The sequence below is a fragment of the Hordeum vulgare genome, chromosome 5H, assembly GCF_904849725.1.
Source record: "Hordeum vulgare subsp. vulgare chromosome 5H, MorexV3_pseudomolecules_assembly, whole genome shotgun sequence".
Lineage (NCBI taxonomy): Eukaryota > Viridiplantae > Streptophyta > Magnoliopsida > Poales > Poaceae > Hordeum > Hordeum vulgare.
The window spans coordinates 264,851,975-264,879,240 of NC_058522.1; positions in this window are offsets into that span (position 1 = coordinate 264,851,975).

The window sequence follows — 27,266 nt, forward strand, 5'->3', positions numbered from 1 at the left end:
AGTTAGCGAACATGAGAGTGCTAAACCTGATGAAGACTTGGAATCACCTGCTACACCTCGTCCTCCTAATAGAGATGAGTTGCCTTATGTACCTGAAGGTTACGTTATCGATGGCGAGGTAGCTAGGATTTTTCTTGCTTGTGAAAATAGAGATGATGTGAAGATATTCCAATGCAAACTAAAAGAAAAACCTATGATGGGGAAAATGAAACATGATCCTAAATTTGCTACTTCTCCTATATTTTTCACTCATAAAGACTATGAATTTTCTATAGACCCTAAACTATTTCCTATAGTAGAGTCTAATCCTTTCGATGGCTATGAAAATGAAAATGTGGTCAAACACCTTATGAAACTGAATGATATTGTTGCCCTATTTACCAATGTTGAAAAGATAAACTACTATTATATCCTTAAGCTTTTTTCCTTTCTCGCTGGAAGGAGAGTCCAAGGAATGGTTCCTTTCTCTTGATTCTGGTTCCATGCGTAATCCCCAAGATATTCTTTATTACTTCTCTTAAAAATATTTTCTTGTTCGTAAGAAACAAGCTTCTTTACAAGAAATATTTATTTTTGTGCAAATTAAGGAAGAGAATCTCCCTCAAGCTTAGGGAAGATTCTCCAGCTACTTAGAGCTTTGCCTGATTGTCCTCTTGAGAAGAATGATATTCTTGATATCTTTTATAATGGACTAACACATGCTTCTATGGATTTCATAGATAGTTGTGCTGGTTGTTTTTTTAGGGAAAGAACCGTTGCGCAAGCATAAGAGTTATTATATAATATATTGCAAAATGTCGACGATTGGACACTTCCTGAACCACAATCAGAACCTATTGAAAAGAAGAGAGGTATTCTATTCCTGAGTCGTGAAGATATGCAAGAAGCAAAAATATCTATGAAAGAGAACTTTATTAAAATTGAGGATGACAAGAAATTACCACTGATTGAAGAAATACATGGACTTGATACGCCAACATAGGTAATAGAGGTAAACACTCTCCATGCCTTTACTGAAAATGATATACCCTATGCTAAGACTCCTGATCGATGCATGGATGAAATTGATAATTATAGTGTTAAGCAAGAGCACTTCAATAACTATGTTAAGAATCAATTGAAAAATAATGCCACGAAGATAGACCACTTAAGTGGCTTGATGTTTAGAATTGCTAATGATGTGAAAGGTCTAGGTAAACATGCATATATGGTTCACACACAACTAGATCAAGTAGCTAAGTCACAAAATGATTTGCGTGCTGAAATGAATGATATTAATGATCATGATCTTAGAGTAATAACTAGAGGAGGCAGAATGACTCGGGAACCTCTTTACCCTAAAGGTCATCCTAAAAGAATAGAATAGGATTCTTAGATAATTAATGATGATACACCTAGTCCCACTAAGAAGAAAAAGAAAAAGAAAAATTATAGGACTTTGCATGCTCCTAGTGAACCTGATATTGAGGAACCTGTTGAGAATCATAATGATGTTTCTATTTATGATGCCGAGACACAATCTGGTAATGAACATGAACTTAATTATAATGATAATGATAAGGATACTGATAATAATGATGTTCATGTATAAGATCCGCCACGTAGTAATAAGGAACCTAATAATGATGTTGAAATAGAACCTGCTAAGTGTCATGGTAACCCACCTCCTAAAATAAATGTTATGATAAGAGATGCCTTTTGCTAGAAAAAATGGAAGGGAAAGAGAACTGTGGGTTCAAAAATCCATGTCATTCCCTCAAAAAACTTCTAAAAGTAGGGACGATGAAGATTTTGAATGCTTTGCTGAAATGATTAAACCTATTTTTTGCGCACTAGTTTACTGATATATTGAAAATGCCTTCGTATGTACATGAAGGATATTATTACCAATAAAAGAAAGATACTCGAAACTAAAATTGCTACCATGATTGCTAACTACTCTTTTGATGGTCTAATACCTAAGAAGTTGGGAGATCTGGGTATACCCACAATAACTTGCTATATTAAAAGAAATTATGTTAAAACTATTTTATGCGATTTAAGAGCCGGAGTTACTGTTATGTCTTTCTGCCTTAATAAAAGCCTTGAATTGGATAAGCTTAAACCCATTGAGATATCTTTGCAAATGGCTAATAAATCCACTGATTTACCTATTGGAATTTGCGAGGATGTCCCCATTGTGGTTGCAAATGTAACTATCTTAACAGACTTTCTTATTCTTGATATTCATGAGGATGACAACAGGGCCATCATCCTTGGTAGACCCTTTCTAAATACTGCAGGGGTTGTTATTGATTGCAACAAAATCAAGGTCACTTTTCATATTAATGTCAAGCAGCATACTATGCATTTTCCGAAGAATAAAACTTTGGTTAACATTATTAATGGCATTGAGCCTATGCCCACGGTCATCATTGGAGATTTTATAATCCCTCTACTTATTGGCAAGAAAAAGAAATATGATAATCTTATTATTGGGGAGATGGAAATCACCATTGAGGTAACCTAGTGGTATACAAAATTCTTTGGTTTCATGTAACGGTTATTAATAAGACTTGATCAACCTTATTAATGGATCTTTTTCGAAAGACAAGTGATTGATGAATTGAGTATTCACAACTCTTTGTACCCCAAGTTTATTCTTTGTTCTCTTAGCTAAGTAAAAATAAAATGCCATGATTAGCCTCTTTTCTAAGTTTTCTGTATCATAGAAAAATGACCCAAAAAAATTCTCCGAATGCAACAAAATTTTAACATGATTTGTCTGGAATAAATTAGAATTTTTGGCAAAAAATAACAGTAGGGTGATGCACGTGTGGGCCACAAGCCAACAGGTAGCCCCCCCAGGCCACACCTTGATGGCTTGTGGGGCCCACAGCCCCCCCCCCCCCCCGCCTTATCTCTTTAGCTTCGATCATCCTCTACTGCTAGAAAAAAAATACCTTTCTCTCTCTCTTCTGCGTTCTTCCTCTAGGAACTAAAATTTTTGATCTCTTTGCTCGGAACTCCGATATCTTCCCTCCAATTAATTTTTGAATTTAGTATTTTATATTTTGCATAAATTAATGCACTTGGTGCTACAGAAATGAGCTTGCAAGTTGAATACTTTGAGTTTAAAGTAGTATGAATGCTTGATATAGCCTCTACGTATCCGTATGAGTAGTTGCTATCAATCTCGTAAAGTTTCATTGACATAAATTTGTGGCTCAAAAGTTTCAGAAATGAGTTTCTTTAGGAGATGCTCCTAGAGAAAGCATACTTTGGGTGAATCCTCGAGTGAGGGATCGATACGACAAGCTTACATTGAGCCTCGGGCCAATTAGATAGTCATGGCTGATGCCAAATCATGCCAATGGCCAAGGGATGAGTTCATGAGGAACGTAGGTATCATGAAGGAATTTTATCATTTTATTCACAACACAGGCTTTTCGTCTTCCTTCAAGATAAGTGTGTTCAACATTATAACCTGTGTCGTACATTCGCGCATGGATTTTGTTATCATTCTAGTACTTCTAGAGTGTTATTTAATCTCTATGATAAATCCTTTAGCATGAGTTTAGAAGAATTTACTGTCGTAGGCACGCTCCCACTTTGGGGTTCACTTGAGGAACCGTCAAAAACTGATTATAATTTGTTCCTCGAGAACCTCTGCGTCGGACAAGATAGACGAGTGATGCGGGCTAGACTTAAAAGCATTCATTTTCCCTCTATTCATTACTTTGTACTATTTAATGGGAAATGCGCAGTAGGGAAACAAGATTATAGTGCATTATGTGCCCCTAATTTTAGCCCTATTCACACTGCTGTGACTGGTGAGAAACGCTATAACCTTGGTTCAACTGTTGCCCGAAAGTTGAAATACAACTCTAGCAATGGAGAATTGTATGGAGGAATCAATGCCTCCTGCATAGCTGCACAATTGGGAGTGTCACCCCAACCTAATGACCCTATATTCCTTGATAGATATTTAGATTACGAGGCTATGCATTATCATGAGTTTATTGTAAATCGTGCTAGAGGATATGAGAATAACTTAATATTTGAGACATATACACCTATGCATGTTAATTTGCCTACTCCTTCCCTCTTTCATTTTCTGGCTCGACAGAGATACTACGTTCTTGAGAACAAAGTGCAGGAGTACAATGCTGCACTAGAGGCTGCTCGCTTGGCAGAAGAGGCAGCCAAGAACGAGCCAACAAGCTACCATCTCAACCATTTCCTAGACTACCAGTGGTGATTACCAAGCTAGGCAAAAGCCTAAGCTTAGGTGAGTACGCATTTCTCACCAACATTACATTCATGTTCACACAGTTCATACAAATTGTCAGTGTTCATCCTCTTTCATTGTCTATCCATGTTAGCTTTATTTTTTCTCATTCTTCTTGTGCGTCCGAAAAACCTTATAAATCCAAATATATTTCTCACTTCTTTTTGGTTTTTCTATCCCGTTTCATTAGTAGTAGTATTAAAAGAAAACCCAAAAATATTTCCTATTTCTTATTGGAGCTTTCGCGTGTAAACTCCATAATTATTTTTAGTGTGTTTCTATGAATTTCTTTTATTTATTTTTGTTGAGTCTAGAAAGGAGAAGATAACAATGAAAATGATGAGTGGCTCTCAGATGGTTTGTTTTTATTTAAAGAAGAGCCAATATTACCAAATCTTCTCCTTTGTGTAAAAGAGCCCTCCATATCCCGGCTTAGTCCATGGCACCCTTGCACTTTTGTTATTACCACATCATTCAGTCATGCAAGTGAAAGGCAATAATGACGATGTTTGAGGAAGTGATCATGGTAAAGGAAACGGGTATGAACTCTTCTTGTTTTCCATTTTTGTAAATAAGTTGGCTCGTTCGATCTCGATTCAGTATATCATGAGTGAACATGTTTATGATGACAATTAGAGATCATAGTTTTTCATGCCATGCTTAAATAGCTAGGAGTTGATAACTATTTACCTTGTGTGTCAACATGCATTAAAATGGTAATGATGTGATATGGTAGTATGGTGTGTCCCTCTTAGTAATTCGAGTGGTTTGACTTGGCCCATGTGCAAACATGTAGTTCATTCCAAACCAATGCAGCCATCATGATATTTAAATTCAAATGTTCATATCCTAGTCATGCTTTACCCAAATTTGATTATTTTCAGTGCATGATCATGGCCGTTGTTGCTCTGTGGCTTGTCGCTTCCTAATATTTTGCTAGCCGACACCTATACTAAGCGGGAATGCTGCTTGTGAATCCAATCCTTAAAACATTCCACATGAGTCCACCATACCTACCTATATGCGGTACTGCCCTATCGTTCCAAGTAAATTTGCATGTTACACCTCTAAATATTCAAACAAACCTTTGTTTTGTGCACTCGTGCCGCTCATGGTGCGACGGGGCAATCAGTATCTTTCATGCTAAGTAAGTTACTCTCCCGACGAGCGTTTATTCATTGTCATTGCATGAGAGAGGTTGATAACAAGGATTCCGAGACTTGCTTAATCAAAATTAAATTAAAAAAAACTCCTTGGGAAAGTTGGTATGTTGGAGGGCACCCATAAATCTGGCTCGCCATGGTTGTGTATGGATGGTGGATAGGACTAAAACTTCACAATTCAGTTGGGAGACCAGCAATAATGGTTTAGTATGGCAGATACTGAAAACCATTGTCATAACGTTGATAGTAAAGAACACCACTCAAAAACTATATTTGCAATCCTATTTCAAAACTTGAGCTCTGGCGCCGCTACAAATCAATGATTCCATCTGCGAAGGGCCTATCTATTTACTTTTATGTTGAGTCATCACCCTATTACCTACAACACTAGACTGGAGAGCACTATTGTCATTTTTATGCATTAAGGTTAATCAATTTTGGATATGAGTATGACTAGGATCTTTTCTATTCTGAATTATAATATTTAGTCACTTCTCGAATCTCACAGGTGCTCTGCATATGTTTTGCAGTCTCACAAAGGGCTAGCATGAAACCATGTGACCATATTATATCGTGATTTCTTTGACAAATTCTTCGCACATGAGATATCTTAGTATAGCTTGCTTGGTGGTTATGTATTTCCATGATTGAATATTATGCTTAATTTTTATCATGGATGTGGTTATTTATGATTTAAGTTAAAAACTTGAACACTAGCTAAGCATATGTATCATGACAAGAACAAAAGAGTTCGTAAGAGTTTTCTTTATCACTTTCAGTTTATCAATTGATTTGCTTGAGGAAAAGCAATGAGTTAAGCTTGGGGAAGTTGGTACGTCTGCAATGTATTTACTTTTCCAAGCACCTTTTCTCTCGCTTTGACCTCTAATTTGCATGATTTGAATGAAAATAACCCGGACTGACGTTGTTTTCACCAAAACTACCTTGGTGTTATTTTTGGCAGAAATAAAAGCTCTTGGAATTGGATGAAACTTTTGTGAATTATTTTTGGTATTTATGGTGAATTATGGTGCAAAGACTTGTCGGAGAAATGTTGCCACGGGGCCACAAGCCAACAGGGCACCCCCAGGTCACGTCTTGTTGGCTTGTGGGGCCCACGTGGCTCCAACAACCCTAATTCTAGTCATATGAAATCAGATCTTCGGAGAAAAAATCACAGAGAAGTATTCATCGTGTTTGACGAGACGGAGCCACCACCACCTCATGTTCTTCCTCCGAAGGGCTGATCTGGATTCCGTTTGGGGCTCTAGAGAGGGGGTTTCATCGTTGTCGTCATCACCAACCCTTCTCCATAAACATCGCTATGATGATAACCATCGGGAGTGAGTAATTCCTTTGTAGGCTTGCTGGATGGTGGTGGGATTGGATGATATAGGTCATGTAATCGAGTTAAGTTTCATAGGGCTTGACCCCTAGTATCCACTATGTTCTGAGATTGATGTTACTATGACTTTACTATGCTTAATGCTTGTCACTAGGGTCCGAGTGCCATGATTTCAGATCTGAACGTATTATGTTTTCATGAATATAAGAGTGATTTGGATCCTATCTTGCAAGTTGTAGCTAGCTATTACGTGTCTTTATCCGCATACCCCAAGGTGAAAATAATTGGGATTCTTTCCGGGTGATTGATGTAGTTTGAGGAGTTCATATATTCACCATGTGTTAATGCGTTGTTCCGGTTCTCTATTAAAAGGAGGTCTTAGTATCCCATAGTTTCCAATATGACCTTGCTGCCACGGGAGGGTAGGAAAAACATGTCATGCAACTTCTTATCACTAGCATGTATGACTCTATACGGAATACATGCCTACATTATATTGATGAATTGGAGCTAGTTCTGTGTCGCCCTAGTGTGTAACTATTACATGATCAATGTCACATAAATCATTATCCATCACCGATCAATGTGTGTATGTTTTACATATACAGAATCTTGCTAAGTTACTACTGTTGTTGTTGTCACACTTGCTACTCAATTTCTACTATAACTACTATTACAAAATTGTTGCTATCACTCTTACCGTTTCTACTATCATTTGTTGTGCTACTAAATCCTTGCTACACAGAGATATCCCACGTGCGGTTGCATTGATAACTCAGTTGTTACGGCAAATAAATATACTTTGGCTCCCCTTATGTCGAATCAATAAATGTCACATCCCTAGCTACCCCTCTTATGAATAGCAAGATTGTGCTCATATTTTCATTCTTGCATTAAAAATGAAAATGGAAATCAAAAGAAAATCCCTAGCAACTTCCTATTCAAAAAAATTCAAGTGGTGACAAATCAATGAACCCAAAATGGCCTTCATAAAAGTCCATCTTTTTGATAAATATTGGAAACCACAATTCAGGGGTGGATTTATTTTTAAAACTACTTTTGGTATTTTATTTCAAACACAAAAGCCACTGAAATCAAATATAAATTTGATTTCAAATTTTTCAGAGTTGCATAAAATGTTGAAAACTTTATGTCGGTTTGGAATTATTTCAAATAACACCCCAACATTGTTTCCCCTATTTTAGAACTAGTTTGGAGCCAAAATAAAATAAAATCAATGCATGAAATGATTTAACAGAAAATAGAAAGGAAAATAAAATGGAAAAATACTAAGTCTCGCTTACCTTGGCCCAGCCCACCGTAGCGCTGTCATCTTCCTCGCGCCAGTAGGCAGCAAGAGGTGGCCGTTGATACCTCTCCAAAGTATCTATAATTTTTGATGGTTTTATGCTATTATCTTGTCAAACTTTGGGAGTTTTGTATGCCTTTTGTATATTTTTTGGGACTAACTTATTAACTCAGTACCAAGTGCCAGTTCGTGCTTTTTCCATGTTTTTGACCCCTTTCAGAGGAGATTTTGAAACGGAGTCCAACGGAAGAAAATCCCCGAATAGTTTTTTTCTGGAACGGAAGAAGATCGGGAAGCTTGGGAGCCAAGGCAGGGGAGCCTCAGGGGACCCACAAGCCCCCACCCCGCGGCCAGTGGGGGAAGGCCGCGCCATCCAGGCTTGTGAGTCCCCTGGATGCCCTTTGCCCTAGGTCTTTCGTCTATATATTCCCATAAATTCCAGAAAAAATCAGGAGATCATCGAAAGTACTTTTCCGCCGCCGCAAGCTTCTGTCTCCGCAAGATCCCATCTGGGGCACGTCCTGGTGTCCTGCCGGAGGGGGGATTCGGATACGGAGGGCTTCTTCATCAACACCATGACTTCTCTGATGATGCATGAGTAGTTCACCATAGACCTACGGGTCCATAGTTAGGAACTAGATGGCTTCTTCTCTCTCTTGGATCTTCAATACAAAGTTCTCCATGATCTTTATGGAGATCTATCCGATGTAATCTTCTTTTGCGGTGTGTTTGTCTAGATCCGATGAATTGTGGAATTATGATCAGATTATCTGTGAATCTTATTTGAGTTTCTTCTGATCTCTCTTATGGATGATTTTATATCCTTGTAATTCTCTTCGAGTTATGGGTTTTGTCTGGCCAACTAGATCTATGATTCTTACAGTGGGAGAAGTGCTTGGTTTTGGGTTCATACCGTGCGGTGACCTCACCCAGTGACAGAAGGGGTAGCGAGGCACGCATCATGTTGTTGCCATCAAGGGTAAAAAGATGGGGTTTTCATCATTGGTTTGAGATTATCCCTCTACATCATGTCATCTTGCTTAAAGCGTTACTCTATTCGTCATGAACTCAATACACTAGATGCATGCTGGATAGTGGTCGATGTGTGGAGTAATAGTAGTAGATGCAGAAAGTATCGGTCTACTTGTCTTTAGATGCCTATATGTATGATCATTGCCTTAGATATCATCATGACTTTGCGCGGTTCTATCAATTGCTCGATAGTAATTTGTTCACCCACCATAATACTTGCTATTTTGAGAGAAGCCTCTAGTGAACAGTATGGCCCCCAGGGATTACTCCACAACATATTTTCAGCCTTACACTTTTTACTTCGTTGCACTTTCCGCCTTCAGATCTCACTTTGCAAACAATCTTGAAGGTATTGACAACCCCTTTGAAGCATTGGTGCAAGCTTGTTTGTGTTTGCGCAGGTACTCTGGAGTTGACGAGACCCTCCTTCTGGATCGATACCTTGGTTCTCAAACTGAGGGAAATACTTACTGCTCCTGTGGTGCATCATCCTTTCCTATTCAAGGGAAAAACCAACGCAAGCCCAGCCTCTGTCAACGTCTCAATTTGTAGCGCTGTTGTCTATGGGATAGCAGAAGAATTTCTAGCGCCTTTGCCGAGGAGGAAGTTCAAGTCAAGAACTCATCCAAGTAGGTGTCGCAAACTCATCTCTCGCATTTACTTTGTTTGCCAGTTGCCTCTCGTTTTCCTCTCCCCCACTTCACCAATTTGCCTTTTTCGTTTGCCTTTTCGTTTGCCCTTTTTCTTGCCTGCTCTTTGTTTGCTTGTGTGCTTGCTTGCTTGCTGAAGTCACCATGAACGAAAACACCAAACTTTGTGACTTCTCGAATACTAATAATAATGATTTTATTAGTACTCCAATTGCTCCTACCACTAGTGCAGAGTCATACGAAATCAATGTCGCTTTGCTGAATCTTGTTATAAAAGAGCAATTCTCTGGCCTTCCTAGTGAAGATGTCGCATCCCATCTCAATAACTTCATTGAGCTTTGCAATATGCAAAAGAAAAAAGATGTGGATAATGACGTGATTAAATTGAAGCTTTTTTCCTTTCTCGTTGCGAGATCGCAAAAACTTGGTTTTCTTCGTTGCCCAAAAATAGCATCGATTCTTGGGATAAGTGCAAAGATGCTTATATATCCAAGTATTTTCCGCCGGCTAAGATCATCTCTCTCCGTATGATATCATGAATTTCAAGCAACTTGATCATGAACATGTTGCACAAGCTTGGGAGAGAATGAAATTAATGATTAGAAATTGTCCCGCTCATGGCTTGAGTTTTTGGATGATTATTCAAATCTTTTACGCTGCTTGAATTTCGCTTCTAGAAATATCTTGGACTCCTCCTCAGATGGAACGTTCATGGAAATCACGTTAGGGGAAGCCACAAAGCTCTTGGACAACATCATGACAAACTACTCTCAATGGCACACTGAAAGGTTACCTACTAGTAAGAAGGTACACGCTATAGAAGAAATTAACTCGTTGAGTGCTAAGATGGATGAGTTAATGAATTTGGTTGCTAGTAGAAGTGCTCCTTTGGATCCTAATGATATGCCCTTGTCTTCTTTGATTGAGAGTAGCAATGCTAGCTTGGACGTTAATTTTGTTGGTAGGAATAACTTTGGCAACAACATCGCTTTTAGAGGAAACTATGTTCCTAGGCCTTTTCCTAGTAACTCCTCTAATAACTTTGGCAACTCCTACGACAATACTCATGGAAATTACAATAGATTACCCTCTGATCTAGAGAGTAATATCAAAGAGTTCATCAACTCTCAAAAGATTGCAATGCGTCCATAGAGAAAAAACTACTCAAACTTGACGATTTGGCTAAGAGCGTGGATAGAATTTCTTGTTATGTTGATGCTTTGAAAGTTAGATGTGCTCCTCCCAAAATCAACATGGATGAAACTTTGAAAGCTATGCGTGTTTCCATGATTGAGATTCAAGAAAGAACCGCCCAAATTCGTGCTAGACATGAATGGCTTAAAAAGGCTTGTTCTCGTGATGAGAATCACGAAGATCTTAAAGTGCTTGGTGTGACTCCCATTGAATCTTTGTTTTCTTGTGTCAAACCTAATGATTATGGGACTGGATATGAATCCACTTTAGTTGAAAAGTGCACCAATGATTCGGAGTCCATCTATCTTGATGCTAAAAGCATTAAAAGTGGAGTAGAAGACGTTAAAATTTTGAGTAGTAATGAAATTACTACCGTGGATTTCAAGGAATTCAATTATGATAGTTGCTCCTTGATTGAATGCATTTATTTGATGCAATCCATGTTAAACTCTCCACATGCTTATAGCCAAAACAAAGCCTTTACCGATAATATCGTCGAAGCTATGATAAAATCTCTTGAAGAGAAACTTGAATTGGAAGTCTCTATCCCTAGAAAGCTTCATGATGAGTGGGAACCTACCATCAAAATCAAAATCGAAAACTATGAGTGCAATGCTTTGTGTGATTTGGGTGCTAGTGTTTCTGCGATTCCAAAGTCTTTATGTGATGTTCTGGGTTTTAATGAGATTGAGGAGTGTTCTCTTAATTTGCATCTTGCTGATTCTACGGTCAAGAAAACCATGGGAAGGATCAATGATGTTCTTATTATTGCCAATAGGAACTATGTACCTGTGGATTTCATTGTGCTTGACATTGATTGCAATCCTACATGCCCCATTATTCTTGGCAGACCTTTCCTAAGGACTATCGGTGCTATCATCGATATGAAGGAAGGGAATATTAGATTTCAATTTCCTTTAAGGAAGGGCATGGAACACTTTCCTATAAAGAAAATAAGATTGCCTTATGAATCCATGATGAGGGCCACTTATGGTTTGAGCACCAAAGACGATGATACGTGATTTTATCGCTTCTATGCCTAGCTAAGGGCGTTAAACAATAGCGCTTGTTGGGAGGCAACCCAATGAATTTATCTTTTTCTTTCTGTTTTGTTGCGTACAAACTTTCATAATTCTGTTGTGATTGTGTTTTTTGTGTTTCTTTTTGTGTTTGAGCCAAGCAAAGCCTTTATGACTAGTCTTGGTAATGGTTGTTTGATCCTGCTGGAAAAAGACAGAAACTTTTCACTCACGAGATGATTTTTAATTTTTATTTAGAAAGAGCTTTTGAGTTGATTATTTTTGCTTCTGATTGATAGTATTTTTTCCCAAGCTGTCATAATTTTTCAGATTTTTTGAGGTACCATAAGTATACGAAGTATACAGATTGCTACAGACTGGTCTGTTTTTGACAGATTCTGTTTTTGTTGAGTTGGTTGCTTGTTTTGATGAAACTATGGTTAGTATCGGGGGGTACTAAGCATGGAAAAGTGAGAATACAGTAGCCCATCATCAATATAGATAGAATTCAAGTTTTCTACAGTAACAAAAGAAGTGGTAGTTTGTTTTCTTATACTAACGTTATCACAAGTTTCTGTTTAAGTTTTGTGTTGTGAAGTTTTCAAGTTTTGGGTGATGTTCTCATGGACAAAGAGATAAGGAGTGGAAAGAGATCAAGCTTGGGGATGCCCAAGGCATCCCAAGCCAAATTCAAGGACGCCAAAAATCCTAAGCTTGGGGATGCCCCGGGAAGGCATCCCCTCTTTCGTCTTCAATCCATCGGTAACATTACTTGGAGCTATATTTTTATTCACCACATGATATGTGTTTTGCTTGGAGTGTCTTGTATCATAGGAGTATTTTCTTTTTGTTTGGAAACAATCATCCTTGCTGCACACCTTTTTAGAGAGACATGCACTCATAGTGATTTTGCTAGAATGCTCATACTGCTTCACTTATATCTTTTGAGCTAGATACTTTTGCTCTTGTGCTTCACTTATATCTTTAAAGCACGGCGGTGCGTGATTTGGTAGTTGGCTTATGCTATGAAAGTAGTCCCAAATTTGCTAGGTACCCAAAGAGGATACAAAAACCTCCATCTTCATGAACATTGAATAGAAAGAGAAGTTTTGATTCCTCTCAATTAGTTTTGAGACGTGGATTCGGTAATATTAAGAGTTATGTTAGTAGGGTGTTGTGAATCTAGAAATACTTGTTTTGAAGTTAGTGATTCTCATAGCATGCACGTATGGTGAACCACTATGTTAGGAATTCGGAGCATAATTGATCTATCGATTGTCATCCTTTGTGTTGAGGTCGAAATCGCGCGATGGTTAACACCTACCAACCCTTCCGCTCGGAGTATGCGTTTAGCACTTTCTTTCGATTACTAATAAAAACTTTCGCAACAAGTATGTGAGTTATTCATGACTAATGTGAGTCCATGGTATAGATGCACTTTCACCTTCCACCATTGCTAGCCTCTCTAGTGCCGCACAATTCTCCCCTGTACACGAACCCACCAAATTCCTTCCTCAAAACTGCCACCAGACCTACCTACTATGGCATTTTTATAGCCATTCCGAGATATATTGCCATGCAACTCCCACCGTTCCGTCTCATGACTTGTGTCGTCACTCTCATATTGCCATTGCATGATCGTAAAATAGCTAGCGAGATGTTTCAACGTCATACGCCATGCTAGATCGTTGCACATCCCGGTACACTGCCGGAGGCATTTCCTATGGAGTCATCATCATTGTGATCTTTGAGCTGTGAGTAAATAAAAGTGTGATGATCATCATTATTAGAGCATTGTCCCATGTGAGGAAATAATAAAAAAGAGGCCAAAGAGCCCAAAACAAAAAAGGGGAGAAAAAAATAAAAAAAAGAGGCCTAAGAGCCCAAATGAAAAAAAGAAAAGAGAGAAAAAGAGAGAAGGGACAATGCTACTATCTTTTTCCACACTTGTGCTTCATGTTAGCACCATGTTCTTCATAATTTAGAGCTTCTTTCTTTGTCACTACCTTATGATAGTGGGAATCTTCATTATATAACTTGGCTTGTATAGTCCAATGACGGGCTACCTCCAAATTGCCCTAGGTCTTCATGAGCAAGCAAGTTGGATGAACACCCACTAGTTCTACTTTTGAGCTTTCACATACTTATCGCTCTAGTGCATCCTTTGTATGGCAATCCCTACTCATTCACATTGATATCTATTAATGGGCATCTCCATAGCCTATTGATACGCCGAGTCAGTGTGACCATCTCCTCCTTTTTGTCTCACAACCACCACCACACTCTATTCCACCTATAGTGCTATATCCATGGCTCGCGCTCATGTATTTCGTGATAGTTATAAGAAGTTTGAGAAAGTAAGAGTGTGAAAACAATTACTTGGCCAATACCGGGATTGTGCATGATTTACATTAGTTGTGTGAGGATGATGGAGCATAGCCAGACTATATGATTTTGTAGGGATAACTTTCATTGGCCTTGTTATTTTGAAAATTCATGATTACTTTGCTAGTTTGCTTGAAGTATTACTGTTTTCTTGTGAATAGCAAACTATTGTTTTGAATCTTACAGATCTGAACATTCATGTCACGTGAAAGAAGTTTCAAAGGACAACTATGCTAGGTAGCATTCCACATCAATAATTCATTCTTTATCACTTCCCTACTCGAGGACGAGCAGGAGTTAAGCTTGGGGATGCTTGGTACGTCTCCAATGTATCTATAATTTTTTATGGTTTCATGCTATTATCTTGTCAAACTTTGGATGTTTTGTATGCCTTTTATATATTTTTTGGGACTAACTTATTAACTCAGTGCCAAGTGCGAGTTCCTGTTTTTTCCATCTTTTTGACCCCTTTCAGAGGAGATTTTGAAACGGAGTCCAAACGGAAGAAAATCCCCGAAAAGATTTTTTGTGGAATGGGAGAAGATCGGGAAGCTTGGGAGCTAAGGCAGGGGAGCCTCAGGGGCCCCACAAGCCCCCACCCCGCGGCCAGGGGGGAGGCCACATCATCCAGGCTTGTGGGCCCCCTGGACACCCTTTGCCCTAGGTCTTTCGCCTATATATTCCCATAAATTCCAGAAAAAATCACGAGATCATCGAAAGTACTTTTCCGCCGCCGCAAGCTTCTGTCTTCGCAAGGTCCCATCTGGGGCACATCCTGGTGCCCTGCCAGAGGGGGGATTCAGATACGCAGGGCTTCTTCATCAACACCATGACCTCTCGGATGATGCGTGAGTAGTTCACCATAGATCTACGGGTCCATAGTTAGTAACTAGATGGCTTCTTCTCTCTCTTGGATCTTTAATACAAAGTTCTCCATGATCTTCATGGAGATCTATCTGATGTAATCTTCTTTTGCGGTGTGTTTGTCAAGATCCGATGAATTGTGGATTTATGATCAGATTATCTATGAATCTTATTCGAGTTTCTTCTGATCTCTCTTATGCATGACTTCATATCCATGTAATTCTCTTCGAGCTGTGGGTTTTGTCTGGCCAACTAGATCTATGATTCTTGCAATAGGAGAAGTGCTTGGTTTTGGGTTTATACCGTGCGGTGACCTCACCCAGTGACAGAAGGGGTAGCGAGGCACGCATCATGTTGTTGCCATCAAGGGTAAAAAGATGGGGTTTTCATCATTGGTTTGAGATTATCCCTCTACATCATGTCATCTTGCTTAAAGCGTTACTCTGTTCGTCATGAACTCAATACACTAGATGCATGCTGGATAGCGGTCGATGTGTGGAGTAATAGTAGTAGATGCAGAAAGTATCGGTCTACTTGTCTCGGACGTGATGCCTATATGTATGATCATTGCCTTAGATATCGTCATGACTTTGCGCGGTTCTACCAATTGCTCGACAGTTATTTGTTCACCCACCGTAATACTTGCTATTTTGAGAGAAGCCTCTAGTGAATACTATGGCCCCCAGGGTCTACTCCACACCATATTTTCGGCCTTACACTTTTTACTTCGTTGCACTTTCCGCCTTTAGATCTCACTTTGCAAACAATCTTGAAGGGATTGCCAACTACTTTGAAGCGTTGGGTGCAAGCTTGTTTGTGTTTGCATAGGTACTCTGGACGTGACGAGACCCTCCTTCTGGATCGATACCTTCGTTCTCAAACTAAGGGAAATACTTACTGCTCATGTGCTGCATCACCCTTTCCTCTTCAAGGGAAAAACCAACGAAAGCCCAGCCTTTGTCAACGTGTCAATTTCTGGCGCTGTTGTCTGTGGGATAGCAGTCGCCTCTCCCTCTGGCGCGGCCACGCACCTGCGTGCCTGCCTGGCCCCTCCATCACGCTAGCAAGGGACATAAGCCTCCTCGGAATCCATTCCCGTCCTCATCCTCTCCCCACTCATGATCTATCCCCTCTCCCTCTCGGCCGCCATTAGAGCCAAGCTCGAGCTCGAGCTCGCCATTGCACCAGCCCCTCTCTCTCTCCCCTGAGCCGCGCAGAAGACTCGCCGTGACTCCCTGAAGCTATCTAGCAAGCCACGCAAGCTCTCGAGCCCTGCATCACCCCAACGTCGTCATCTTCTTCCTCGGAACGCCGACGTTCACCGCCGCCGTTCTCCTTCTCCAGGCCATCCCCGAGCCCGCTTTCGACGTCCCTGCACTCCCTGTGAGCTCAGAGTGCTTTCCCCCTTGTTTTCGCCCTCGATCCCGTGCCCTAGACTCCGGTTCCACCGGAGCACGACGAGATCTGCCGCAGGAGCTCATCGCCAGTGATGCTTCGATGATGGGTTGGTCCATCTCAGACCACCATTAGCTTCAGTGCGTCATGTAGATGCCATAGGAGCTAAGCCCCGTCCCTTTTGCCCTCCGGATCGATGATCCCGATGATGCCCGAGCTCCAGCAGTCGCCGAGCTCGTCGCCGACGTCATCTCCGGCCATTTCAACCCCTGTAACGTGCAAAAATGGAACCGCGAGCGAGTGGTTGTTCCCCTGGTGACCTCCGCCATCCTTTTGGTCGCCGGAAATGCAAACCCGATGCCCTCCGCCGTCCCTGTGGTTGCCGGAGCCTCATCGCCGATGGGTTTGACCCCATCGCTGGTGGGGTTGACTCCCCAGAGTCACTAGCAAGTGAGGCCAGCCCCCTGGCTAATTAAGTTTAGTCTAATAAAATTAATTCGTTAACTAAATCCCTAAACAGACACTCACATGTGGACCATCCCTGTTAAATAACTAATTAACTTTAAATTTAATTGGAAGTCTGGCCAAAGTCACTAACTAGTGGGTCCCACTGGTTATGTTTGACTTTCAATGGCCAGTTGGACCTCCTGATGTCATGCTGATGCAGTAACTATATTTCGGATTTAATATAATTCCAGAAAATGCTAAAACTTTGGAAATTCATAGAAAACTAATTATAACTCCAAATTTGACAAATAATATATGCAAATTGATCAGAAAAATTCAATGAACACAATGGTGCTACTTTCATGCATGAAAAACAAAGTTATGACACAGCATCAGATCAAATCAATTAAATGATTATGATAAATATATTATTTCAATTAATATTTGAATTTGAATTCAAATCAGCATCATCCTAAAAGTTTGATAGCCACTGTAACTCATGCTACATTTTATTTATGCCATGTTCATGCATCATATTGTTGCATATGAATGTTATTGATTGATTGTTATTATTTCGGTAGGCCCTGCCCTTCCGGATACGTCCGAATATCCGTCTGACGGATTTAACCCCTCTGCTGAGCAACAAGGCAAGCACCCTTTTGATCATCCCGATATAATCCCATGTTCTTGCTCCTGCTCCCACTTATTGCATTAGGACAAAGTATTTCAAATGCTTTACTTAGGTAGCTCAACCTATTCCTTTGCATGACCTGTCATTATCGCAGTAAATGGCCAAACCTTGCAACCTAGCATACCTGGTAGATGCTTGAGCTGTGATGTGATTTATCCTGCTATGCTTGCTATGCCTAGAGTAGTGTCGGGTCTGTTTCATCTGGATGATGAACAGGAATGGATGAATGTGTTCTAGTGATAAGGAATAAGTGTGGAACCTGATTTGGTAAAGGTACCGATGAAAGGCTATGTAGGAGTACATGGCGGGTTGTTTCATTGGAACCGACCTTAGGAACTGAGTTCCGTGTATGTAATCCAAGACGAGTTACTACCACATGTTGGGCCCTGAAATATGACCCTGCTCGACTTATTAATTTCCTAATACTCGGTCCATGAGTTGCAAGTAGTTTCTAGTGTTTATAGTCATGGTGGAGGCCATGCTTAGTGCTGACCTTAGAGGTGGGCTATGATGCGGTAGGCAGTGGCACGGTGTACCAAGTGGCACCCGGATGGTGGGCTTGGGAACCCTGTGCACATCGTTTGGGGCTGTGGCAGAAACCTTGGCCGGACTTCCCTGCGGGTTCACTCTCAAATAGGCAATAAACCTGGACTAGGTATTAGCATGGTTAACGGTCGTGGCCGACTCCCTTGCTGGGCTTCCGCTTGAAGGTTGACGAGGTGCATGATGTGCACATAGCGATAAGTGGCGAGAGCGTGTGTGAAGAAGTACACCCCTGCAGGGTTATGATCTATTCGAATACCCGCGTCCGTGGATATGGACTACTTGGAGACATATGTTGTTCATAGATGACTTTAATGGCTACTCATAAAATTATCAAGATAAGCGTGAGTATCATGTATGGCATTTCCGTAGGGAGACGGAAAGGAGTTCATGATAGTGTATTGTTGTGGTGGTAGTGGACTCGCGTACGACTTATCAAAGTTGTTGAAACTATTTGAAATTGTAGTTTAGTCTAGCCAAGAGTGAAAGCTGGCTTGCTGCTTGAAACACCACAACCCCCTTTATTGATACCTGAGCATGAGTATATAGATATGTTCCAAAGTCTTGCTGAGTACTTTTGTACTCATGTTTGCTTAATAATTGTTGCAGAGGATACCCACAAGCCAACAGGTGGGTTCTTTATAGGCATCGATGATGGCGAGTAGCTGGTGTCCCAGCTACGACCTGGCCCCTTTCAGAAGGGATCTGTAGATAGTCAGACTTTATGCCTTATCCTTACAACTGTCTGTACTCAGACAACTTTTATGTTTCCGTTGGTTTGTATGACTGTTTGTATGACTTTGAGTGTCGGATCGTGTGACCCCTCCTTGTATGAACATATTATGCAAGACTCTTCCGGGTCTTCTAAAAAAATGTTGTGATGTTGTATGGTTATGTTGTGCTGCCATTGTTGTATCTATGCATATCTAGTATGTCATGCGTACGTGTGATGCACTGTGATATGTATGGGATTCGACACCTAGTCGTATGCCCTTAGTAGCTCTCTATACAGAGAAATGCCCCTTTATGATTCCACCGAGCTTGGTTGTTCGCTACTGCTCCGGATACATTGGTTGACCGGCATTTATCCTTTATAGCTGTTGTGTCTGTCCCTACGTGGAAATTTCACACGGTGTAATGGAGTCCTTGTAGCTTGCTACGACTCGTCTACACTCGCTGATGACCGACACCTGCTTTGCTGGGTTATGTATTCATGTCTCTGTACATAAGAGCCACTTGAGTTTATGACTACATAGGTCGACCCGGGTTCTTTGACATTGGAATGCTAACGACACTAATTCATACGTGAGTCAAAAGGCGCAAACGGTCCCGGGTAAGGTAAGGTGGCAACCGTGGGGTTAACCGTGCATGAGACCGAAAAGGGATGCAATGTGTTACAGGCTGGATTCCTATGGTTTAGGATAGGGGTCCCGACAGCATTGGTATCAGAGCCTGACTGACTGTAGGATTACCAAGCCAAACTGGTCGAAGTTGAGTCTAGAATTGCTTTAGTTATATATGAGGGAATTTTTTGTGGAAGGGAACATAAGATTCTTGCTTCTCTTCTCAAGTCATTCTATTCTGGTCATCCTCGTCTTTTCTGCGGGGATTAAGAACTAGGTTACTTATCTATCTCTCAGGATCGCGTGTTACTAATCGGTAGACTGTAGGAAAACGGGTCAAGAGTTACTCCGAGTTTCTTCTGTTCCAAGGAAAAGAAAATAAGTTTTGATGACCATGGAACTGAACTTGATAGTCGAGTGGTTATGCTATCCTATCTTCTATGGGTTGTCTCAAAATTGTTTTTGAGCATTTACAGCCGTTATGTGTCCCAATTTTTATCTCCACAGCTCTAATGCCTTTTGCATTACTCTCTATTTCAGATGCCTGGACGTCCTTCTCGTCAGGTTGTCCGTCTGACTAGGTGCATTGATGTGTCGGGTCACATGGCCATGCTGGTCAGGATGATGTCAGTAGCCGGTTACCGCTGGTACCCAAAGGAGCAGTACCGGGATTTCAACCATAGTTAGTACATGTGCACTGTTAGGGTATTCCCAGATTACCCTCGAGCCGAGGAGCCGATCCATTGGTCTTATGGATTGGCGGTTACTGTTGACATGGCGGTACAAGATGTTGCCTATTCAATGTTGACCATCATGAGTGCCAGACATGCACTACTGTAGAATTCAGAGTTCTGCTATGTTCCCACTTCTCAGCCAGGAGAAGAAGGATACCTCAGTGGGGTCTACTTTGATTCTTCTATGGAGGATCCGCTGCTGCAGTCGACCGCTGAGATGTTAGAAAATAGAGAAAGTGATGCTCGTGCCCTTCATATGGAGCTCTATGCTACTCGTGCCCACTTGTGGATAGCTTTGACACAGCTGACACCTATAGTTCACACATGATATGGAGATATGGAGATGTTGAACCCTGTTAGGACTCATCTTCCAGCTCATGTTGACTGGCCTGCTATAGGAGGAATTACCCCTCTTCGGGGACCTTTACTACCACCAGTCAGGGGACCAAGGCCACATCCGTGTGTTTAGGGTTCCCAGGGGTCTCAGGCTCGAATATTTCTTGATCCGTAGGTTGAGCTCCCAGTCCATGGAGGCAACCTTTATGAGATGTTTTATGCGGATGCTTGAACCCGTGAGTGGAAGAGTACTATGGTAGTAGTTGTACTTCCACAGTCCTATATGTCTTGTGGAGTATGCTCATGTCGTGAGATGAGTTCCGGAGGCATAGATAAATAATGTATATGAAGCTTGGAACGCCTCTGATGAGTAGTATCATCTTTTCTATAGTTTGCTCTTCGGTTTGGGGTTGTACTGAACTATGTAATGGTGTGTATGAACCATGGTGTATATATAGCAGTTGCTTGTTACCATGTTGTTCGGATGTTCATTTCCGCATTCCATGTGTTCAGTGCATTCTTAAACCATAGTTAGTATTGATGTTGATATTAGTCTAAGCTGTCAGTTTGTTTGCCAGGATGGTGTTCACCAGGCTGAACCGTGCCCCTACCCATGAGCGGAGAGAAGGTAGTCAGGCAGCATAGGAGGAATTGCCTCACCCGCCTTCTCTGGCGGAAGTTATGCTTGAGGCGGAAAGAAACAAGCGAGAGACCAACCGTCTACTAGAGCATATTGAGCAAAATACGACTCGTCAGCCGCGAAATGACGTAGTGTCCCTCAATGACTTCGTAAAGCTGAATCCCCCGAAGTTTCATCACTCAGTCGATCCTCTCGACGCTGATGACTGGTTGTGCAATATATCGAGCAAGATACGCTCTGCCAATGTTTCCAAGGCCAACAAGGTGACATTTATTGCGTACTTTTTGGAAGGCCCCGCCAATCTGTGGTGGTAGAATTTTGAAGCTATGCGTCATGCCGAACCAGCAGTCGCACGGGCAGATTTCAGTGCAGCCTTCCGTCTGCACCACATTCCAAAGGGTCTGATGGACCGTAAGAGAGAGGAATTCTATGCCTTCACCCAGGGAAAGTTGACCATGGATGCTTATAGTCACGAGTTCGGTAATCTCGCTCGCTGCGCAACTAAAGAGGTGTCAACTGATGCCAAGAAGCAAGCAAGATTCTGCAAGGGTCTGAGCCCTGAACTTCGTCGTGACCTGCGCCTCCATGAATGTACAAGTTTTCAAGCTCTTGCCAACAAGGTGATCAGTGCCGAGACTAGTCATACCAACTATGAAGCCACGAAGAAGCACTCTCGTGAATCTGGCCCCTCATCTAGTTCCGCATTTCAAAAACGCAGGCTGTGGGTCCCGAATAGCTCTCTGCCGCCAAGATATACCGCGAGGCCATCCTATGTGGCGCCTCAGCGAACCAGACCAACCCTCCAGCAAAGACCTATGGTGGTCCAGCTATCAATGCCGCACCACGTGCCAATCAGGTGATCTGTTACAAGTGTGGAGAACTAGGGCACTACTCACGAGAGTGTCCCCAGAATATAGGTGCCAAGCAACCTGGAAAGTCCGTTGGGCAAGGCAAGTTGGGCAAAGCTTACTATGTGAAGCCAACTCATGCACGTGGCCGCATGAATTATGTTTCAGAAGAAGAAGCTGGAGAGGATCCCGACGTCATTTTGGGTACGCTCCTTGTCAATCATCACCCAACGTCTGTTCTTTTTGACACTGGGTCATCTCGTTCCTTCATTTCTGAAAGTTATGCACAGTTGCATAACATGTCCTTTTGTGATATGCCAATCCCATTAGTTGTCCAAACCCTGGTATTAAGTGGCAAACTTCGAGGATAAGTTATGACAATGAAATCCTAGTAGACAGGCTAGTTTTTCTAGCATCATTGATAGCCCTGAAATCCTCAGATATCAATATCATCTTGGGTATGGACTGGATGTCAGCTCATTATGCCAAGATTGATACCCATTCTAGAAATGTTCAGCTTACCCATCCCTCGGGTGAGATAGTTAATGTTTCTACTCGAGTTGCCAAATGCCAACTCTATTCCCTCAATGCCAATCCTCTTCTAGAACTTGAAGACATTCCGGTAGTCCGTGACTTCCCGGATGTTTTACTAGAAGAACTGCCAGGAATTCCACCAGACATGGATGTGGAGTTTGTGATAGACCTTGTTCCAGGAACTGTCCCAATAGCCAGAAGACCCTATAAGCTGGCACCCTTGGAGCTAGCTGAACTTAAGAGGCAACTAGATGAGGCCTCGAATAAAGGTTTCATTCGTCCTAGCTCTTCTCCTTGGGCTTGTCCCGTCCTTTTCATCAAGAAGAAGGATGGAACGGACGAGATGGTTGTAGATTATCGACCAGTTAACCTAGTCACCATAAAGAACAAGTATCCTCTCCCCAGGATCAACGATCTGTATGATCAGCTCACTGGATCCTCAATCTTCTCCAAAATGGATTTGAGGTTGGGTTACCATCAAATCAAGATCAAGAACGGGGAAATTCCAAAAACGGCTTTCGTTACTCGTTATGGCCAATACGAGTACACCGTCATGTCCTTCAGTTTAACCAATTCCCAGCCACCTTCCCTCGCTTGATGAATTCAATCTTCTTGGAGTATTTGGATAAATTCGTCGTGGTATACCTCGATGATATTCTCATCTACTCAAAGAATGAACAAGAACATGCCGACCATCTAAGGCTGGTATTGATGAAACTTCAAGAGCATCGCCTATATGCCAAGTTTTCAAAATGTGAATTTTGGTTACCAGAAGTGTCCTATCTAGGCAACATAATCTCTCATAAGGGTATTGTTGTCAATCCCAAGAGAGTTCAAGCTATCCTTGATTGGACTCAACCTGAATCTGTTAAGCAAGTTAGGAGTTTTCTTGGACTAGCGAGCTATTTTCGCCGCTTTGTCGAGAACTTCTCCAAGGTTGCAAAGCCTCTAACTGAACTCGTCAAGAAAGATAAAAAGTCTGAGTGGACACCACAGTGTGAGCATAGATTTCAGGAACTGAAAAGATGCCTGACTTCCACACTTGTGTTGCTACCACCAGGTTTTTCGAAGGACTTTGTTATCTATTGCAACGCCTCACGACAAGGATTAGGTTGCATTCTCATGCAGGATCGTCATGTGATTGCATACGCATCTCGACAGTTGCGTCCACATGAGGATAATTATCCCACACATGATCTTGAGCTTGCACCTGTAGTCCATGCACTTAAAACCAGGCGACATTACCTTCTTGGTAATCGTTGCCAAATATTCACTGGTCACCAAAGTCTGAAATATATCTTCACCCAGCCGGATTTGAATTTCAGGCAAACACGATGGGTTGAGTTGATCTCAAATTATGACTTAGGGATAACTTACACCCCGGGGAAGGCCAATGTTATGGCTGATGCACTAAGTCGTAAGTCTTATTGTAACAATTTGATGCTAGAACGAGGTCAACCATGTCTCTATGAGGAATTTCGGCAGTTAAATCTTCACATTGTTCCTCAAGGATTCATTTCAACCATGGTGGCGAAACCTACTCTTAGGGATCAAATCATAGCTGCCCAAAGGCATGATAAGGGTATATAATGGATCAAGAAGAATATCATTAGCGGAAATGCTAAGGAATTCTCCATGAATGATCAAGATGTTGTGTTTTTCCAGAACCGATTAGTGGTTCCTAAGAATCCACATCTGAGGCAATTGATTCTTAAGGAGGCTCATGATTGTCCTCTCACCATTCATCCTGGTAGTACTAAGATGTATCAGGACCTATGCCAGAGGTTGTGGTAGACTAGGATGAAGAGAGAAATTGCTGAGTTTGCTGCTAAATGCGACGTTTGTCGTCGAGTTAAGGCAGAACATCAAAGGCCTGCTGGCACCCTTCAACCCTTAGCTATTCCTGAATGGAAATGGGATAAAGTTAGTATGGATTTCATCACTGGATTTCCCAATACCAAGAAAGGAAATAATGCTAGCTTTGTGGTCATTGACCGTCTTTCCAAAGTAGCTCATTTTCTTCGAGTTCGTGAGAGTATAACAGCTAGCCAGCTAGCAGAGTTATATATCTCTCGAATAGTGTCTCTTCATGGTGTTCCTCTGGAGATTAAACTCACATCGTGGGAGTATTTTTACTTCTCGCTTGTGGGAAAGTTTTCAGAATGCCATGGAGACTCACCTATCTTTTAGCACTGCTTTCCATCCTCAATCAAGTGGTCAAGTAGAAAGAGTGAATCAAATTCTAGAGGATATGCTCCGAGCTTGTGTTATACCGTTTGGTATGAATTGGAAGAAGTGCCTTCCATTCACCGAATTTGCTTATAACAATAGTTATCAATCAAGCTTGGGCAAAGCCCCTTTTGAAGTTCTCTATGGACGAAGATGTCGAACACCTCTTAATTGGTCAGAAACCGGAGAGAGGCAACTCTTTGGTCCGGATATGATCCAGGAAGCAGAAGAGCAAGTTCGCATTATTCGTGAAAAGTTGAAAACAGCCCAGTCTCCTCAAAAGAGGCAATATGATCGTCATCATAAGGCTGCGACCTTTGAAATTGACGAGAAGGCTTACCTTCGGGTTACACCTTTGAAGGGTACCCATCGTTTCGGTATCAAGGGAAAATTGGCTCCTCGTTACATTTGTCCTTTTCGCATTCTTGCCAAACGAGGAGAAGTTGCCTACCAGTTGGAACTTCCTCCACATCTTTCCAAGGTTCATGATGTTTTCCACGTCTCGCAACTCAGGTGTTCCTTTTCGGATCCTATCCAAGGAGTGGACCACGAAACGCTTGATCTCCAAGATAACCTTTCATACCGAGAATACCCTGTTCGTATTCTTGATCAAGCTGAGCATACCACTCGACGTCGAAACCTCAAGTTTCTTAAGTTCAATGGTCAAACCATTCTGAAAAAGAGGCAACATGGGAAAGAGAGGACCGTCTTCGACTTGAGTATCCCGCGCTATTCCCGACGACTTCCAATTCTCGGGACGAGATTCTTTTGAGTGGGGGTGAGTTGTCACATCCCTAGCTACCCCTCCTATGAATAGCAAGATTGTGCTCATATTTTCATTCTTGCATTAAAAATGGAAATGGAAATCAAAATAAAATCCCTAGAAAATTCCGATTCAAAACAATTCAAGTGGTGACAAATCAATGAACCCAAAATGGCCTTCATAAAAGTCCATCTTTTTGATAAATATTGGAAACCACAATTCAGGGGTGGATTTATTTTTAAAACTACTTTTGGTATTTTATTTCAAACACAAAATCCATTGAAATCAAATATAAATTTGATTTCAAATATTTTAGAGTTGCATAAAATGTTGAAAACATTATGTGGGTTTGGAATTATTTCAAATAACACCCCAACATTGTTTCCCCTATTTTAGAAATAGTTTGGAGAAAAAATAAAATAAAATCAATGCCTCAAATGATTTAATAGAAAACAGAAAGGAAAATAAAATGGAAAAAGACTAAGTCTCGCCTAACTTGGCCCAGCCCACCGTAGCGCTGTCGTCTTCCTCGCGCCAGAACGCAGCAGTAGGTGGCCGCAGCTCCCTCCGGCGCGGCCACACACATGCTTGCTTGCCTGGCCCCTCCATCGCGCTGGCAAGGGAGATAAGCCTCCCCGGAACACATTCCCGTCCTCATCCTCTCCCCATTCGCGCTCTCTCCCATCTCCCTCTCGACCGCCATTAGATCCCAGCTCGAGCTCGAGCTCGCCGTCGCTCCAGCCCCTCTCTCTCCCCTGAGCCACGCAGAAGACTCGTAGTGACTCCCTGAAGCTATCCAACAAGCCACACAAGATCTCGAGCCCTGCATCGCCCCGACGTCGTCATCTTCTTCCTCGGATCGCCGACGTTCACCGCCGCCGTTCTCCTTCTCTAGGCCATCCCCGAGCCTGCTTTCAACGTCCCTGCACTCCCTGTGAGCTCAGGGTGCTTTCGCCCTTGTTTTCCCCCTCGATCCCGTGCCCTAGCATCCGATTCCACCGGAGCACGATGAGATCCGCCACGGGAGCTCATCGCTGGTAATGCTCCGATGATGGGTTGGTCCATCTGAGACCACCATCAGCTTCGGTGCGTCGTGTAGATGCCATAGGAGTTAAGCCCTGTCCCTTTTGCCCTTTGGATCGATGATGCCCAAGCTCAGGCAGCCGCCGAGCTCGTCGCCGGCGTCATCTCCGGCCATTTCACCCCCTGCAACATGCAAAAATGGAACTGCGGGCGAGTGGTCGTTCCCGTGGTGCCCTCCGCAGTCCTTTTGGTCGCCGGAAACGCAAACCCGATGCCCTCCGCCGTCCCTCTGGTCGCCGGAGCCTCATCGCCGGTGGGTTTGACCCCATCGCCGGTGGGGTTGACTCCCAGAGTCACTTGCAAGTGGGGCCAGCTCCCTGGCTAATTAAGTTTACTCTAACAAAAATAATTAGTTAACTAAATCCCTAAACAAACACTCACATGTGGACCAGCCCTGTTAAATAACTAGTTAACTTTAAACTTAATTAAAATCTGGCCAGAGTCACTCA